The 19174-nt window shown below is 38.4% G+C and overlaps 1 protein-coding gene across 7 annotated transcripts in view; it reads right to left on the minus strand.

The window, feature by feature from the left end:
- RAPGEF4 (Rap guanine nucleotide exchange factor 4) overlaps positions 1-19174 on the minus strand; it is a 355797-nt gene that overhangs the window by 222903 nt on the left and 113720 nt on the right. For 3 of the 7 annotated variants that reach the window (XM_043992060.1, XM_043992059.1, XM_043992058.1), the window contains exon 1: positions 7179-7355. The exons of the other annotated variants lie outside the window; for them this stretch is intronic. The gene's annotated coding sequence lies outside the window, so the exon portion shown is untranslated. Of the gene's footprint in view, positions 1-7178; positions 7356-19174 lie in introns of those variants that run through there. 7 annotated transcript variants of the gene reach the window in all.

A 19174-nucleotide genomic window follows, 5' to 3' on the forward strand; every position in this document is an offset into this window, starting at 1 on the left:
ATCTTAGAGAGAAGGCACTGATATTAAGGGGGATAAGGAAGCCAGAAAAGTCTGGGGACTGAGATGAGAAGGGAATTTCAGGTATCAGGAGATGGAGTGCCTTGTGCAAGTAGTGGCAAGGCCAGTGTTGCTGGATTGCAGTCTATGTGAAGGCAAGTAAGGTATAAGAAGACTGTGAAGGTAGGAAAGGGGCAGGATATAAAGTGCTTTATCAACCAAACAAATGGAATTTCTCACGCCCTTTAGGCTGACTTCCTCTGTAGGATTTTAGGTCGAGTCCCTACATATGCTTTTAGTGAACTCATAATTTATTTCCCACCCCCCACCCCCCCCAAAAAATCAAAGGTATCTGCCATATTACATCTGGCATTCTCCTACTGGTTTATCCCAAGCTTTAAGATGCACTTCCTCCCAAGTTTCTGATTATTTCTTCTTCATCAAACATCTCTCCTTGATGGTCAGAACCAGGTCTAGAAAAGAAATTCCTCTCATCTCATCCTCCATTTTTAAAAGAATGAATTTGTCATTAAGGCAAATCAAAAATTAATCAATTGCTATGCTTTTGGTGGAAAGTCCCAGCAGACATGGAGACAGTCGAAGCCCCTCTTCACTGCCAAATGCCAGGTATGTGATATTTCAGCATAAGGCAGTTAGGTGGTGAAATTAACGGTGTTGAACCTGGAGATCCTTACTGAGCTATGTAACCCTGGGTAAATCACTTAACCTCTAACTGGGCAGCATTTTTCTTATCTCTAAATTTTAAATAATAATAGCATCTACTTCCTGAGTTTGTTGTGAGGATTGAATGAGATAAAATTTGTAAAGTACTTTGCAAATTTTAAAACTAAGTATTGTTATTATTTTCTCAAACATCAGCCTCTTTTCAGGTGTTCTATAATATACCAGCACGACAACATCACGCCTAGAAACTCATCTATTAATCTTTCCCAAAATGCTCTTTGACATCCTTACCAACTTTTTCTACTTCCACTGCACTCTGTATTTGTGGAGTTATTCACAGGGCTACATATTTCTGATATAAAACATCACTCTGCCATCCCTTATATTCAATCTGTTCCTTTTAAATAAGGTATACTCAGTGGATAAAGCACCGGCCCTGGATTCAGGAGGACCTGAGTTCAAATCCAGCCTCAGACACTTAACACTAGCTGTGTGACACTGGGCAAGTCACTTAACCCCGATTGCCCCGCAAAAAACAAACAAAAACAATAAGTAAGGTATACTCCCCTTTCCATAAATTATGTTCCAATCATTAACTATATACCACAAAATCTGTGAGATCAAATTTACCTCTATTCCATATGATCTCTATTTTGGTTTATTTATTTATATTTATATTTTATATTTTATTTATATTTTACAGATTTGTATATAGATATCTAAAGCTATGGGTTTTCTTATTCCTCCTCATCTTGGATTTTATCTCTTATGACTTATTGGTTCTCTACCTTGATAGTTTCCTTCTTATATCATACTTGCTACTCTCTCTAATATCTGTAAATGTACATAGACTGCCTCCCTTACAATCTCCTAGTCCATTTTCAGTTTAAGCTCCTCTTTATCAAATTCATAAGTCCATAGGCAAATATATTTTTATTAGCCCTCCTGAGGTTTGTTCCTTCTCTAGCTAAGTCCCATACCCTTGTATGTTAAGTCATGGTCCAGAAATCCAATCCCCATATTAAATTCTCATTTTCTTAACTAGGTGTTTATTCCTCAAATCTATGGTGTGTTTTTTTTTAATTTTCTGAATCCTCTACTTTTAGCTGGTAGCAGTAGTGGAAACACCACTTGCATGTTTCCAAGATCTTCTGTTTCTCATCATTTAACAATCCGTACCAATGCTTCTTAGGTTATTTCTAGTAATATTATTGGTCCTCTTCCATATAAGCGAAAAGTGGGTATTGGTTGTTAAGTTTTATGTGTCTCAAGATGCTGCTCCCTGTTGTGTCCCAGATATATGCCTTGAGAAAACAGCATATATCCCTATTGTTCATGTCAGGTCAACATATGGCCACTTTGATACCCCTAGAAGATTGTCATTAACCTTATTTATTCACCTATTCTTCTCCCAGGGACACTTCGAAATCCTTATCCTTATTTCTCCTCAAAGGGTCTATTCTATCCTCTATGAAAAGAACTATTATCTAGCTTTCTAAAAAATATCAGCAATTCTTTTTACCTTTCTTCCATGCCACAGTTTTTTATAAACTTGAGCCACAACCAGGAAGGCACAAGTGGACTTTGATTCAGGTGTGGCCAAATGGAAAGGGTTCCAAATTGGAACTGTAGTAGTGGGAGAGGGAGGAAGCAGCTACAGGTACTACTGGTACATTCATGGTACGGTGACGGTGAGAGGGGAAGCCCTACCAAAACTTTGGGCTCTTTGGGAATAAGTCACTCCCCTCCCTTTTACTTTTATTTAAAGAAGTTGGAGCTGGGAATATTTGCTTCCCAATGGCAATATTTGCAACTGTCGTGGAATATTTAAAGGGCTGCTGTGTGGAAGGATGATTAGGCCTGTTCTCCTTAGCTCCAGGTTACAGAATCCAGAACAATGTGTGGAAGCTACAAAGAGGCAAATTTAGACTTGCTATTAGGAATAAATTGCTAACAATTAAAACTGTCCAGGGGCAGCTTGGTGGCGCAGTGGATAAAGCATCGGCTCTGGATTCAGGAAGACCTGAGTTCAAATCCGAATTCAGAGACTTGACACGTACTAGCTCTGTGACCCTGGGCAAGTCACTTAACCCCCATTGCCCTGGAAAAAAAAAACCTGTCCAAAAGTGGAACACACTACCTTGGGAAGTAGGTGCCCTCTCATTGGAGATATTCAAGCTGAGATTGGAATGCCAGTTGACAGGTATGTTATAGTAAGGATTTCTTTCAGACGTGGATGGGACTACAAGGCTCCCAAGGTGCCTTCCAACTTTTAAATTTTTTTTTTAATTTTTGCAGGGCAATGAGGGTTAAGTGACTTGCCCAGGGCCACACAGCTAGTAAGTGTCAAGTATCTGAGGTCAGATTTGAATTCAGGTCCTCCCGAATCCAGGGCCGGTGCTTTATCCACTGAGCCACCTAGCTGCCCCGGTGCCTTCCAACTTTTAAACTCTATGATTCTGTAATCAGAGCCACCGAAATTAAAATAGGCTGCCCCATAGTAGAGGTGTTCAAACAGAAGCAAGATGACTACTTATAAGGAATGTGTAAAAGATTCTTGTCCTTGAAATTCATTACAACTCTGAGACTTGGTCATGTATTCAGTCCATTGCCTATAACCCAAGAGTCAATAACAAGAATTGAAAGTGTGTGTGTGTGTGTGTGTATATATATATATATATATATATATATATATATGTTTAACTGAGCTATCCTTCTTTAGTTTTCATGGCTCAGTCACTGGAATATACATGAAAACACATAATCACTTTACTATGTCCCCTTATTTTCTACCTCTTCAACATAAGAGTTAAGGGGTAAGTCACAAAGAAAAATAAGAATTATGGAAGCTCTGAATCAAACTAAGACTACTTTGTGTTGCTGTTATTTGGTGAGGAATGGGGATTGGTTAAGCAAGGAGGCAGGACAGAGATGCTGGTCGCTAATTATACCTTTATCCCTTATAGTCTATTACCATGCTCTGTCATTTTTCAAAATGTTTAATATTTTCTTTTTTCTTTCTATCCCCTCCACAACTACCTTAGTCACCTCACATCTGGATTACTATGGCAGTCTTCTAATTTGTGCCTCTGATACCAGTATCTCTGCTCTTCAATTTAACTGGAACACTATCTGCAAATTTAATCCTCTCCAAATGCTACTGGGGAAATCACTAACTTCTCTGGCCCTCGGCTTCCTCATCTCTAAAATGAAGGAGTGAACTAGATGACCATTTCTAAGGTCTTAAGTCTATAATCCCATGCTCCAAGCATTTTCATCTTGTAACTATCTTTCTCTGGAAGTTTCAACGACTCCCCAGGGCCCACTGAATTAAGTGTAAAGTCTGCTACCTAGTTTTCAATGTCTTCTATAACTTTTCTCCATCTTGTCAAAGCACCATCCTCTGAAACAAAGTTTTCAGCCTGACCAGTCTCCTTAGTATTCTATAAACAGCACATTAATTGACGTTCTTGTGACTCATGTAAATTTCCTCTCCAGTTCTCCAGATCTGTTCCCTTCTACTTTCCTGTATCTATATCTTATGTAGCTTTAAGGACTAATTCAGATTCAACTTCCTACACCCCTTTTCCCCTAATCCAACCCTTCTTAGAACTCTGTACTTATATTCCATAGCGTATCTCTTAACATTTGATTATTCATTACCCTGTACTTTTTTCATGTTTTCTTTGAATCACTACAGCTTAAATAATTTGATAAAATATCCAGTTTTTAGATATATTACTTGTTTCTTATATACTCATTAGTTTTACCCAAATAAAATCATAATCACCAAGTTGGAAGGACTTCCGCAGGCCACTTAGTTCAACTACCCCATACCCAACATTTACCTTCCAAGCCCATATTTGAAGACCTTGAGTGATGTCTACACTGCCCATTCTAGATGACTCTAATTATTAGGAAGTTTTCCCTTACCCTGAGGTGAAATCTGCCTCTCTGCCTCTTATACTCTCTGCTCTTAATTCTTTCACTTCAACAACAGATGACCCAGCAACATGAGTTTTCCATTGTTCAGGCGAAACAGCACCATTTTCTTCATTCAATTTTCCATTGTCACAATGATGTCTCTTTATAATTGCAGTCACCTTCCTCTGGACACTGCTGAGTTTCTCAGTGACCTTCTTAAAAGGTGCCCAGAATGTGTTCACACCAGGACCAAGTGCTGGATCACTACTTCCCTTTTCCTAAAACAGCCTATATGCTTTAGCACCTATAACCTACTGTTGGTATCCATTGGGTTAGACTATGAGTCCCTTGAAGGCAAGGACCATAATATGTCTTAGTTCTTGGATAACCCCCGCTGCACCCTGTACCATATCAGATGCTGAAAAGACATTTATGATGGAAGAGGATAACTGTCTCTGTGACCAGTTTTCTGCCTGCTTTGTAACCCGAACTCTTCCTTGCCAGACTCATTTATTCACAGAACACTTCTTAATATAAAAAAGCCCTCCCTGACACCTTCATGACCCAATCTCAAAGAAAATGTAAATAATATACTCTTAGGAGAAAAAAGGAACTGCAGTTACCAGGCTTCCTTCCAACCCCAGGCATATTTATTTTTTCCCTAACTGCAAAGTAATTACTATTGGTTTTATAGTGGGATTTTCCATATGTCCTTTTGTTGGAAACAGTAGTGGCCCAATGTATGCTTTCACTTCTCCTGGTCTTTGGCCAGCTCACCTCATTCTACTGCTTTGCCTTTACTTTTGTGGTTTGTTATTATTATTATTTAAACTTTTTGTCACTTAATCGATATTGTATTTGGCCACTGTTGTTGTTGACTCTACAGAAAAGACTCTCCTTTGAAAACGGCATGTTTGGTTCGCAGTGAGCAAAGTTTAAGCACATTCTGGCCACTTTGGTCATTGCAGAGACTAAGGAGAGGTTTAAGGAAATCTAAGGCCAAATTGAGCTAAGGACTGAATGCAGCTGCTGTGCCAGCTGTGTAACCATTCTCAACTTTGTCCATTACTTCAGAAACTCAACCATTCAGCACAGCCATCACTGGACAAGCGCTCCTGTTGGCCTAACATATTTGGCAGCAAACATTATTGCAGAAATGAATGCTCGAGAGTATTTTTAGCAAATCGCATGCTGCTCTATCAACAATTAAAAAGATTAGGATTCAGCAGACATATGTCTCTAATTATTGCAGGATCGAAGTCATACTGATGGAACACAGCTAATTGGTCAATGTTTATTCCTCACTAACAGGTCTACTATGCCAAAACTTCATCCTTCAAGCAAGATACCCCAGGGTCTCTAAGGCACCACCCCCCCCTCACTCTCTGTCCTCTTCTATCACCCAATCCCCTTGAAGTAAATTTTCCACTGAATTTTCAGGCAGGGAGCTCTAAACCCTTTGCTCCCCCCCTCAAAAAAAAAACCCCAAAACATTATGGCTTGAGTGGTTTATTTAAAGATTAATTTTGAAATGTCATTTGGGATACAGCCTGTGGCCAGTTATTGGGTTAGTTCCATCCTTCCCTCAGAACATTCTATGCTCACACTTCTATAGACTTCTTTCTGAACAAAAGCACCATCCCACTGCCTCAGCCATAAAATCCTGGCTTCCCTTCCCCTTGCCCATGCATTATTTAAGCATGTTGCTCTGTGCACTGGCATTAGAATTTTCCTCTGAGTAACAATCAGTAACAGCTTTATACACTGCTCTGACAGGAAATGTGGGATAGCTGAGCGAGTTCCACCCATTCGTTGCTACACTCCAGCCTTGATAATGAGATATGATAATCTAATTTGGTAAAAATAAACTGTGAAATCAGAGATTTGCAGCAAAAAACTTTTAAAATGTAATTCAGACTAGCAATCAATGCTTATTCAGTTTCCTTGCCATCGCAGCCTCCTCTCTTTGCAGATGCTTAAGTGATGCTAAATTAAATAATTGACAAATTTTTAAAACTGCTGGAAATTACCATCTGTGCTTAATTTTGGAATATAAAAAGGTCCATAGAAAACACCCTTTATGATTATTTTGCCTAATAACAGCTATAAAACAATACAAACATCCCAGCAGTAGAAATAGAATGCATTTTTGAGGAGGTTGTACTTGCATATTCAGAGCATTTCAAAATAAAAGACAACACTAGAGAAATCCTGGGTTACCCTCCCCTGCCAAAAGACAACCCCCATATATTTTCTTAATGTATGGCAAAGGAATTGAACTTCTACTTTAAAATATCATAAAAAAAAACACAAACAAACTTTCAAACACTAACACATGGTCTTAACTAGTGACAATTTTGTATGTTTCCCTTCCAAGATATATACAATACTAAATTATCCTCTATTAAATACTTCACTCCATTATGTTAATGTTAAATACGGACAAAATGAAATCTAATATTGTAAATAAATACTCTCAAACCAATGAAAACACAGAAAGAAGAGACACGGTACCTGCTACTCACAGAAACGTCTACACAGGGCATATGTATATAAAACAAACTGAAACTTACACTGAGGTCTCCTTACAGGTTCAGCACAGCAAATAGCCCTAAGGGTACATTTTAGACTTTTAATCCATGTTCTTCTGTTCTTCCCACTGATGTGACTACTCAGGCACATGGTCAAGTTGCAATCAGCTTCTCCCTTAGTGATGTATGAGAGCTGTGCTGATTTATCTTGTCTTTCTGCAGCATATTAGCACTAATGTTTCTGCATCCTACCTTAGCCGTAGCCACTGCTTTATCATTGGTAATCCAAATTAAAGAGCCAGTGAATGGAGCAGGGCTTTTTTATTTTCCTTTGCCATGAAACAATTGCCAGGCAGTCACTCCCAGACAAGGATTCCACTGTTTATTCTATTGAACCTCCCCTTCAATATCCCATTGAGATGGCGACTCAGGGAAGCAAAAGGACGGGTCCAATGAGACAGTCCTGGTTCAAAGGTCTATTTATGATTTATTCTACTAAATGGTACAGATGGCCTCAGACATCAGCCAGTAGACAGATGTCACTTGTGAATCTTTAGTCAGGATTCCAGAATTTACATCACTTAGAGAGATAACACTTGATACTCAACTGCTTGATATAGAACTTACCTTTTTGTTATTCCTACTTGGCTAATACTGTGAAAAATCTCCCATTTCCTCACTACTAAATGCTATCTGTGTGCTTCTTTAGATGGAGATTATAAACACCAATACAAATGCTATCATTTAGAGTAAGTCGTGTTACTGGAGAAGTATAAAATGCCACAAAAATTAAAGGAGACTAATCAAACAAATCATTATTACTGTTGCTATACTTTGCTGTCAAGAAGCAATAGCAGGGGGCAGCTAGCTAGTGCAGTGGATAGAGCACCGGCCCTGGAGTCAGGAGTACCTGAGTTCAAATCCGACCTCAGACACTTAACACTTACTAGCTGTGTGACCCTGGGCAAGTCACTTAACCCCAATTGCCTCACTTAAAAAAAGAAGAAGAAGAAGAAGAAGAAGAAGAAGAAGAAGAAGAAGAAGAAGAAGAAGAAGCAATAGCAGCCTAGGACGATGACTAAAGGCTTTATTTAATTCATGAGCTTGGGGTTCCATCCCCACGAGATACTTAAAGTGCTCCTTAAATATTTGCAAAGGACCAAAGGATCGCAGCGTTCTTTACAGGATAATTCTGAATTGGCTGCCAAAGGTACATGCAGCTTTCCCAGAATCATCTAAAATCTCTTGACTCAGGTGAAATAAGACTAGCAAGAGAAGACTAGGTTTGGTTTCTCCTTTTGAGAAACAAACATGATTTCTAAGTGTAAATGGAACATCCCTGAGATTCAGGCAATGTGGGCAGTGCACGTAAAATCTACGATAGCCTGATGATCTTGCAAGCCAACACGAATTAAAATTACATGGAGAATTTTAAGCTTAACATGAGCACACCAAAAAAGAACCATTGTTGTGCTAATTTACCCTTCTGAAATGAGCCAACAAACAGAGCTATTTCTGTCTCCAAGCTTCTCTTGCACAGAGTTTATAATGGCCACTTTTATGTCTATATTACCTTGCAGCTCTTAACAGACTTTGTAATTTCCTTCAAATGATGGCTGGATGAAAACAACTTAGCTTTGCCACAGGTGGGTCTTAACATTAGCCCTATAAAATGCCTTAACAGTATACTAAAATATATATGCACATTTATATATACATATATTCATGAATATGTGTATATACACATATACATATAGACATATACATGGATATAACATGCTATCTAACAGAATGCAACAGAATAGAATACAATATAGTATGACATATTACCATATCATATGCAGACTCAGAAGAAAATCAAATATAATTAAATCAAGTGTGTGTAGATATGTGTGTGTGTGTGTGTGTATATATATATATATATATATATATATATATATATATATATATATATATATATAACTTACCTTTCTGTTATTCCTACTTGGCTAATACCGTGAAAAAAATCTCCCATTTCCTCACCCCTAATTGCTTTCTAAGTGCTTCCTTAGATGGAGATTGTAAATACTGATACAAATGCATACACATACACATACACACACACACACACACACACACACATACACACATACAGCAACTACATGACACAGTGGATAGAGCACTGGGCCTGGAGTCAGGAAAACTCAAATAAGTTCAAATCCTGCCTCAGACATTTTTAGCTGTGTGACCCTGGGCAAGTCACTTAACCCTATTCACCTGTTTTCTCATCTTTAAAATGAGCTGGAGAAGGAGCAAACCACTTTAGTATCTTTACTAAGAAAACCCCATGGATAGATGGTCCACAATGTCACAGTCAGAAACTACTAAACAACAACAAATGTAACATGCTATCTAACAGAATAGAATACAATATAGTATAATATAACATCATATCATACACAAACTCAGAAGAAAACCTGTTATCAGTTAATCAGCATGTGTATACATACATACTACACATATAACATATATTATTTAATGTAATACAATAGGAGCAATACAATATAGTAGAAAATTGTTATCATACAATACAATATGATGAAATACAATATAATGTAATAATATAATGAATATAAACAGATTCAGAAGAAAACAAAATAAACAAGTATTTATTAAACATCTACAATATTTCAGGCTATCCTACATATTGGAAAATGATGTTACTGATGGTCATCATTAACTATTTATATTGAATCAAAAATGATAAAACATAGTTTAATGGCATACTTGGAATACTGAGATGATGTCCTTCCTCTTTCAAATAGGATGGCTAGAACTCTGTTAACAAAACTTAACAAGGCCATATATTTTTTCCAGCATTTAAAATTGTATGTAGTCACTTTTATGTTTTTCTCCTGCCTAATCTAAGTTATAAATTCTTCAATGAAAAAATGGATGGTATAATGGAGCACTAGACTTAACATCAGAAGACTTGGTTTGAGGAGTTATAATGAAGATGGAGGTAAATTGAGTTCTGCCCCCAAGACACCATAAAGAGAGGGGGCAACCATCAAGTTCCCACCTTACCTCAAAGTCTTCCACTATGTGGCACAACCACTTCCAGAGGGTCCCATTCCCCACCTGTGTGCCTTCAACCCTTACAGGAAAGAAAGATGGATTCCCTTGGAGATGGATCACAGATATAGAACTGGAAAATATCCTAGATGCCACCTTGGATTATAGCTCTAAAAGGAGTGCAGAAGCCATCTGGTCGAACCCCATCATTTTACAAATATGGAAACTGAGGCTCTAAGAGGTTAAGTGAATTGCTCAGGGTCAAACAGCTATTAGTTGTCTAATATTCAAATTGAGGCTTTCCTGACTTCAGGACCCGTACTCTATCTACTACACCCTCTCTCCAGGACCAATTACATCTACAGTCAGACAATTCTTTGTACTACTACTGTTGCCTCTCCTTTCCTTATTGGAAGCCGTGGCTCCATCCCCTCCTACCATGGTTTATGCCCCATGTGAAAGAAATCTTGGTTGTGGCTCTCATTTCTGAGTCCTAAATTTGTCACCAGTTATTTATGTGGCTGTAGCCAAATAATATCAGCAATTTGGTCTCAGACACTTACTAGCTGTATGACCCTGGGCAAGTCAGTAAACCTCCATTTGCCTCAGTTTCCTTGTCTATAAAATGGAGATAATGACAGCAATACCTCCTAGGCTTGTCGTGAGGTTCTGATGAGTTAATAATTTCAAAGTACTTAGCACAGGGCCTGGAACATAGTAAATACTATACAAATGTCACTTATGATGATAATGATGACAATAACAGAGAAAGAGCAGAGGATGTCATCTGCTGCTTTTTTTAGCTTGATTAGTCATGTCCGACTCTTTGTGACCCCGTTTGGAGTTTTCTCGGCAAAGATACTGGAATGGTTTGTCATTTCCTTTCCCAGTTCATTTTATACATGAGGAAAGTGAGGCAAATAGGGTTAACTGATTTGTGCAGGATCACACAGCTAAAAGTGTCTGAGGCAGGATTTGAACTCAGGTTCTCCTGAATCCAGAGCTACTATATTATCCAGTGAGACAATTAGCCCCACCAATTGCTGCTACCCAAGTAAATGTCTTTTGGCCATGTATCTGCATGCCCTTACTTCATAAATGTTCAGGACCCATGCCTGTGTTATATCCAATAAAAATTTTCTGGATTGAAGTCATTATTATCAATCAAGATATCAGTTCTATTTTATGCAGAAGTTAAACCCAATATTCCCAGAACAAGCTGAGTTTCTTTGTGCCAAATCAATCAAATATTGAGCACCTGCCAACCAGCAGAGAAAGGGCTCATTCCCAAACCAGCCAGTCCCCCAATAAAGCTTTCAGTTGGGATCCCCTCAAAGATATAGAAAAAGCAAAGATATAGCCCTTCCACTTTAGTAAGGGATACAGAATGTAATGAAAAAGATTTCAGAACCATGAGAAAGCACCAGTCAAATCAGTTCAAATTAGTAGAATGCAAATCAAAAGGTCTCATTATGGAATGAGTGCAAAGGGTAGTCACAAGTATGGCCTATATTATAATGATACTTCCATACCTCACCCACATACCTATAAATATAGACACACTAAATGAAGCACTTAAAATTTTTTTTGTGGGGCCATGGGGGTTAAGTGACTTGCCCCTACAGCTAGTACATGTCAAGTATCTGAGGCTGGATTTGAACTCAGGTGCTCCTGAATGAAGGGCTGGTGCTTTATCCACTGTGCCACATAGCTGCCCCCAGTGAACAACTTTTCTTAAAAATTCAATTTTTAAAACCCACATAATTGGTTTGTCTTCCTTAAAAGAACTGTGCATATTAATTTTGTATAATGGAAAGGGTGCTGGATTTGAACCTGGGTCCACCCCTTACTATTGGACTTCAATATGCTTATTTGTAAAATCTGGTATTTGGACTAGGCAGCCTTCAAGCTTCTTCCATCTATAAATCTGTTGCTATTATTGTGCTTAAATTATTTTTTTAAGTCTTCCCTTAAGATAAATCTCATCATGGTTACTTAGGATTGTGTCTGGGCTACTTGCCCATTTATATTTGTACTTGTTTATTTGGTCTCCAGCAGGTAGCAGATAATTTGGGTTTGGGGAATAACTTATGGATACTAACTTCTAGTGCTGTACCTAATGAGTCTTCACTGGTATGCTTCCCAATAACAATCACTCAGCAGATACAATTTACTCTTTTAAAAAAAATAATTAATTGGGGGGGGCGGGGCACTGAGGGTTAAGTGACTTGCCCAGGGTCACACAGCTAGTAAGTGTCAAGTATCTGGGGCCGGATTTGAACTCAGGTCCTCCTGAATCCAAAGTCAGTGCCAATTTACTCTTTAAAGAAGCACTTTACTCAGACATCATATTTTAAAAAGTAGCTACCAAAAAGTCCTCTCCATAAACCTTGGTTGTACTGTCCCACAAATTCAAACAGTGGCCATAGAAAAAGCTTAAGGCTTTCCAATACATTGGAAGGTTGGGAAATGTTAAGGGCTAAAATTCTAGCTAGTCTGTCGAAAATATCCAATGAGTGGTCGCCAATAAATTATAAGCTTTAGCAAGAGTTAGACTTTTAAGCATTTCTTAAGGAGAATAAGAATTTGGTAAAGAGAGAAGGAAAGGCCTAGATTCCTATCTATTAAAGGGAGAGCACATTTCTAGCTCCCTTCTCCACCAGCGTCCTCAGGAAAGAGCGAGATAGAGCCCCAGTCTCTTCCTTCCTCCTCCCACTAGCCAACGTCACTACCTGATGCCTCCTTTGAGGTCTTGCCCTCAAAGACCTTCGCTTCATGGGTGGAACTCTTCTACAGTAAGTCTCCAGCAGGTGGCGTCATTCCAATCGTTATAGAAACAATATTTAGAAGAATCAAAACACATTGTCAGAAACAATATAATAGTATGAAACCTTATTGTTTGGTTGTTTGTCAGTCATGTTTGATTGACTCTTGGCAACCCCATTTGGGGTTTTTTGGCAAAGATATTGAAGCGGTTCACCATTTCCTTCTGCAGCTCATTTTATAGTTGAAGAAACTAAGGCAAACAGGGTTAAGTGACTTGCCAAGGGTCACAAAGCTAATAAGTGTTTGAAGCTAGATTTGAGTTCAAGTCTTCCTGATTACAGACCCAGAACTCTCTATCCACTATGCCACCTAGCTACCCAGTATGAAAACTGGAATTTAGCTAACATCAATCCTTCCAGACAGGACTAGGTTATCTGAATCTAAAAGCAAGATGTTCTAGAAGGGGTTTCATCAAGAAAGACAGATGGAAAATTAATACCTAGTTCCCTTTTATTTATTTGTAGGATTACAATTCATGTTTAAGAGTTTTGTACCTTATGAACTTTTCTCTCTGTTGTTTCCATTTTTGTTGTATTTTTCTGTAGGGCTTTGTTGTAATAATAATAATAACAAAAGTAATAGCTCAGCACCTCAAGAAGTATTGTGTGCTACTTTGGGGGAATGAGGCATAAAGACAGGAAATGCCTGCCTCTTCACCTATAGGCAAAGCTAGATGACAAGGCACCCAAGTGTTGTTCCAAAAGGGATTCCAAATCTGATACAGGGGGGAGCTAGGTGGCACAGTGGATAAAGCAACAGCCCTGGATTCAGGAGGACCTGAGTTCAAATCTGGCTTCAGACATTTGACAGCTACTAGCTGTGTGACCCTGGGCAAGTCACTTAACCCTCATTGCCTCGCAAAAAACAAAAACAAAACCCAAAACAAATCTGATGCAGTGGTTAGAGTCTGAGGCCTTAGAGAAACAATTAATTTACCAAAAAAGGTACTTGATGACCTCTTGAGTGGTCCTCAAAAAAGGTCTGTAATGAGATTCCTGAAGACCCTGTAATGTCTAAATCCATAGTGCCAAACTTATGTGTTCCTAGTCCAAAGGACCCATAGCTGAATTTTTGGTCAATCTACCTGGCTATGAAATTTACTCAAACTGCCCTACATCGGTTTCACAGTGTCCTGGCTCACTATTGCCTCAGCTAGGGTAAACTAATGCAACATGTCCAGGTCTGCATCATAGCTCAGAGCACAAGCCCAAGAAGTGCTGACAATGAGAAGGTGGGAAGGGTACAAGTGAACCAAATCTTATGGTAAAAGGAAAAGTAGGACGTCAAGGGAAAAGTGGAACCACCCACAAACAATGCCAATAGAAAAAAAGTTACAATCATTTGAGAACACTTTAAAATACTCAATTACATGTAACTAATTTGTTCATCCGAAACCACTCATCTGTTTATTAAAGCAAATCCCTTAAAGGTCTCTTTACTAGACAATACTAAATTACCTAGTTTAAATTAAACTATTCTGCATCATGAAAGCCACAAAATAAAGATTCGAATTTATTTCTTTTTTAAAATTTTGATATTTTATGTTCCCCCACTACATGTAAAAATAATTTTAACATTCTTTTTTATCAAATTTTAAGTTCCAAATTCTCTCCCTCCCTTTCCCACCTCTTTGAGAAGGCAAGCAATTTGACATAGGTTATACATGTGCAGTCATGCAAAACATATTTCCATGTAAGTCATGTCATGTTTATTTCTTTACCCAGCTGCTTCTGAAGCTTTAGAGAAAAAGAATAAAAAACAAATCTTTAAAAGACTTAAAGCTCATAAGTTGAGAAAGTGACTTTCCAATTCATTGCCATATTTTGTAGTGGAATTTCTTGAAGGGGGACAGTAGGGTGGTAGGCTCCTAAACCGTCAACCTTAGGGTCTTTTATTTTGTTGTTTAGTATTTTGTTTGGGAAGTAATTTCCAACCTCATCTGATAGTTGTCACCTCCAGTATATCTTCCATTAAAAGTTAAAGGAGGGGAGGCAGCTAGATGGCGCAGTATAAAGCATCAACCCTGGATTTAGGAGGATCTGAGTTCAAATCCAGCCTCAGACACTTGGCGTTTACTAGCTATGTGACCCTGGGCAAGTCACTTGACCCTCATTGCCCTGTTCCCCCCCCCAAAAAAAAGTTAAAGGACTTCCTGATATGGTAGTTTAGTCTGGGATTTCAAGGAACAGAGAAAAAACCCTAACTCTCAGGCCATAAAGACAGAGTTTATTGATAGCATACAATTAATTTAATGGACACCCTCACATAAGAAGAGTATAAGGAGATGTGCATTCTGTTAGGCCAGCACCTACTAGGTCTCCATTTTTGTCTGGCTCTTCAAAATGAAACCACATGTGTAACTGCTCTATGCAGGGATAGCCCAACCTCCGTTAGGGACTGTGTATTTTTACAATGAGACAGACAAAGGAACCCAGAGTCACTTACAATTACATTAGTCTTAAGGCAAGAAAACCCCAGGTACCTTTAAGTTTACCAATAATTAATAAGCTGAAATTATATGGGGTTAGTCATCAGTCTTTCCAGCAATTCTTATTTATATTCCCTCCTCCTTCCCCCTTCCCCTCCTCTAGGTTTGGCTAACTATCAAACAATCAATCACCAAGTATTTATTAAGGTCCTACTATGTGCCGGGCACTGTGGTAGTTGCAAAGAATACAAAGACAATGAATAAACCTCAATCTTAAGACAAAAACCATTCTATATCACGTAGTAGGAAAGAGTTAGCTTCTTTTCCTATCCCACTTTGAAGATCTCACTTGAATTTTTCCTTCCTGTCTTGCAGTCAGCACCATCCCCTGACTAATTCCTTTGGCTGTTAACAGGCCTCAAGGGTCCCTCTGAAAACTTGGGGTATGGTTTCCACATCTTAGATATGACAGCTATTCAACCTTTTCAGACTTGCTCCACTGTAATCTGAGGTCTCTAAAAAGACTGATTTTTATAGTCTGGCTTTTGTCTGCTCAGGAATATATCCTCCAGTTACAGTAATGTTGCTATGAAACTAATTACCCCCCTGAAATATATTTTGAGCTACAGTCATTTTTTTTGTGTGTGTGGCACCAATTAGCAATGTTAGGTAGAGTATGCCTATGTGTGCCTTCAACAGAGAATGGAAAGGGAGACCAGCATATTAGCATGGACCATAAAGGAGTCATCTGCCATGCTTTTTAGTGCAGTGTTTCACCAACATATTATGCACAAAACAATGCAAATGCCATGGTAATACTTTGAACAAGCAGATTATGTTCACTTCTATAGGAAGAGCAATTAAGGCAATTAAGAATGTTAAGTCAAACAAATTATTGTAAATTGCATGTAAATTTTAATTAAACATGATCTCTAAAGAGGAAAATATTAGTAATGATATTAATGATGAAGATGAGAAAATTATAGAATATTGGAGGTGAAAGGGACCTTAGAGATCTTCTTGTCCGAGCCCCTTCATTAAGCAGTCAAGGGAAATGAGGTTCAAAAAAGGTAGAATATCAGGTCCATGGTGACACAGCTAAGTTATTGACATTGCTGGAATAAAACAGAGGTTCCTGGATTCCTGCCACAAACTCTTTCTACTGTATCACATTAGAAAACAGTAAAAATCAAAACATGTAAAAGAAATGAAGGAAACAAGCATTTATTAAGTGCCTACTATATGTCTGGTACAATGCTAAGCACTTTACAAATATTATCTCATTTTATCTCCATTAAAACCTTAGAAAGCAGGTGTCATTATTTTTCTCATTTTACAATTAAGGAAACTGAGGTAGACAGAAGATAAGTGACTTGCCCAAGGTTACACAGCTAAGTGTCTAAGGTTGGATTTAAAGGCAGGCCTTCCTGATTCCAAGCCCAGCACTCCACTGAGACACCTAGGTGCCTCCAAAAGAAAGGTGTATACTTATGATTGTTATTATTCATAATAATGTTATTTTAATTATTTTAGTACCCTCAAAGATAGAAAAATAACAAGTATTGAAGAATAGGTATAATTATTAGTAGTAATAATAATCCCCATTTAAGTAGCCCTTGAAGGTTTATGAACCTTGTAATAGACTTTCCTCACAACTGTCCTATGAAATAAGTAAAATATCTATATACCACTTTTTAGAGAAAGAAATAGTCTCAATGAAGTTAAATGACTTATACAGGGTAACATATAATTTTTTAAAGGGTCAGAACTCAATTCCAGGTCCTTCTAATACCAATTTTAATGATCTTTCTTCTTTCTAATTTATTTTTGATTCGTGTGACAAGGATCAACTATCACTGGTCCACTCATAAAAGATGAGATTGGGAAAAGCATAAATTAATTGTGAACTTATAAAATTTACAAAGAAACTGTGAGGTATATAATTCCTCTCTTACTGGAGTCAGAACCTTTCCTTATGATAAAAAAAGGAAAAACAACAGGATGTGTCTTGGCCCAAGACCTCACAATCATTAAGATGACGGATCAGCAAGTCATTATGGGTCCCAGACAATGTCTGGGTGGGTGCCCATTCCAAGATCCATGAAATATGTAGACATGAAATGTGTAATGAGCCCATGTTCCTAGTGAATCACCATTGACTTAAGGGAGACAAGGAGAGGAAAGACCCAAAAAAAAATCATCTCCAAGCTAATCAGGGCTTAAATAAGTGTCAAGTTTAAAACAAGATGCCACTAAAGCAAAATATCTCCACTTATTTTGTGCCAAATAATAAAACATAAAAATCCTTGAGGAGCCTAATCCCTAGAACTACCTATAACCACAGCCTCCTTCTCTGTTCTTAAGTACCCTTGTAAATAATTCTGAAGGAAACCTGATTAGACCCGGGTTATCAAGTAAGGCCTCTTCTATCCATCATCAAACCTCAAAATTACTACCTGTTTTCTGCTCCACATGTGGCTAGCCGTTCTTCTACAGCCTCCCATCTCCTTCCTCTTCTGCTTTCAAACTAGAACCAAAACAGAGATCACACTGAGCCCTGTCACCTTGTTTACACTTTTTGGCTTCCTGGCTGGGCTGGCTGACCCAGGGCGGGGAAGCCAAGGTAAGAGGCAAGAGAATGGACCAGGGTGGTGGCAGGTGATCACTGGGTGAGCCCCAAATCACACAGACCAGAGAAGCTACTGCAGATCACCTACCTTTGGTATCTAGTCCTACTTACCTGAATGTGAAAGAACAAAGAGGAGTTAATTTCCCTGAAAAATCTGCCCTTTAGGTGACCCCAGGAACAATAATGAAAATGCTGATGAGAATGAATTTACTCCCATGTGCCTTTGTTCCATGGAACTCAAAGAACCTTATATATCATCTTTCTGCCTTTGTCCCTTCTTTGGTTTCACTTCTATATTACCACTAACTCTGCAAATAGAAAAGGGGGGCACAGAAGAGCTCAAGAGGCTGGAAGACTCTAATACCCCCAAATCTATGGTTTACTTCTAAATTTATGAAGCACAGGTCCCACATAAGATGGAAGATTGGAAGCTGTTGGAGACCTACTATAGAGAAGAAAACCCCAACTTTTCTTATAGATAAAAAGCCCTAACATTTCTCAGAGATGTCCTCAAAATGATGAAGTCAGGGAAAAATATTCAGACAATTCTAATGGATAGGGAAATGGTGACAAGAACCCAGCAGAAATTATTTTAATCAGTGGTAAGTGCTGAGGACCCAAAAGAGTCAAGTTCTTTTTTTTTTTCTTTCTCCTTTCTTATTCTGCTTAACACCACCACCACCACCACCCTCAAGGGGTCAGAATCATCCTATCTCCTCCCCCCAGTGTTTGTAGTGAGCTGGGTTCTGAACAGTGGTGGGGCAGAGATCAAGGAGCTGTAAGTGATGATCAGTGCCATGGGGTAGAAAGGAAGGGGGAAAACCCCTCTTCTACTTCTCTCAATCTTGGCTGCATGAAGCTGCTTTCCCATACACCAGATAATCACCATTGCCCTCATGAGAGGTACTAGACAAGGGAAGGGGAAAGAGGATCTATGGTTATCTTGAGTCTAGGCTACACAGAGATAAATCTTTGGAAAGGGCTCATGAGGCAATTTTTAGAAGAGAATTTGAGATATGTGGAGGACTTTAGATGTAACTAATTTATCTTCCTAATTCAGTGAATTTCATAAAGCTTTTTGCAATCTAATATCAAGGGATA

Source organism: Dromiciops gliroides, chromosome 3, assembly GCF_019393635.1.
Source record: "Dromiciops gliroides isolate mDroGli1 chromosome 3, mDroGli1.pri, whole genome shotgun sequence".
Taxonomy (NCBI): domain Eukaryota; kingdom Metazoa; phylum Chordata; class Mammalia; order Microbiotheria; family Microbiotheriidae; genus Dromiciops; species Dromiciops gliroides.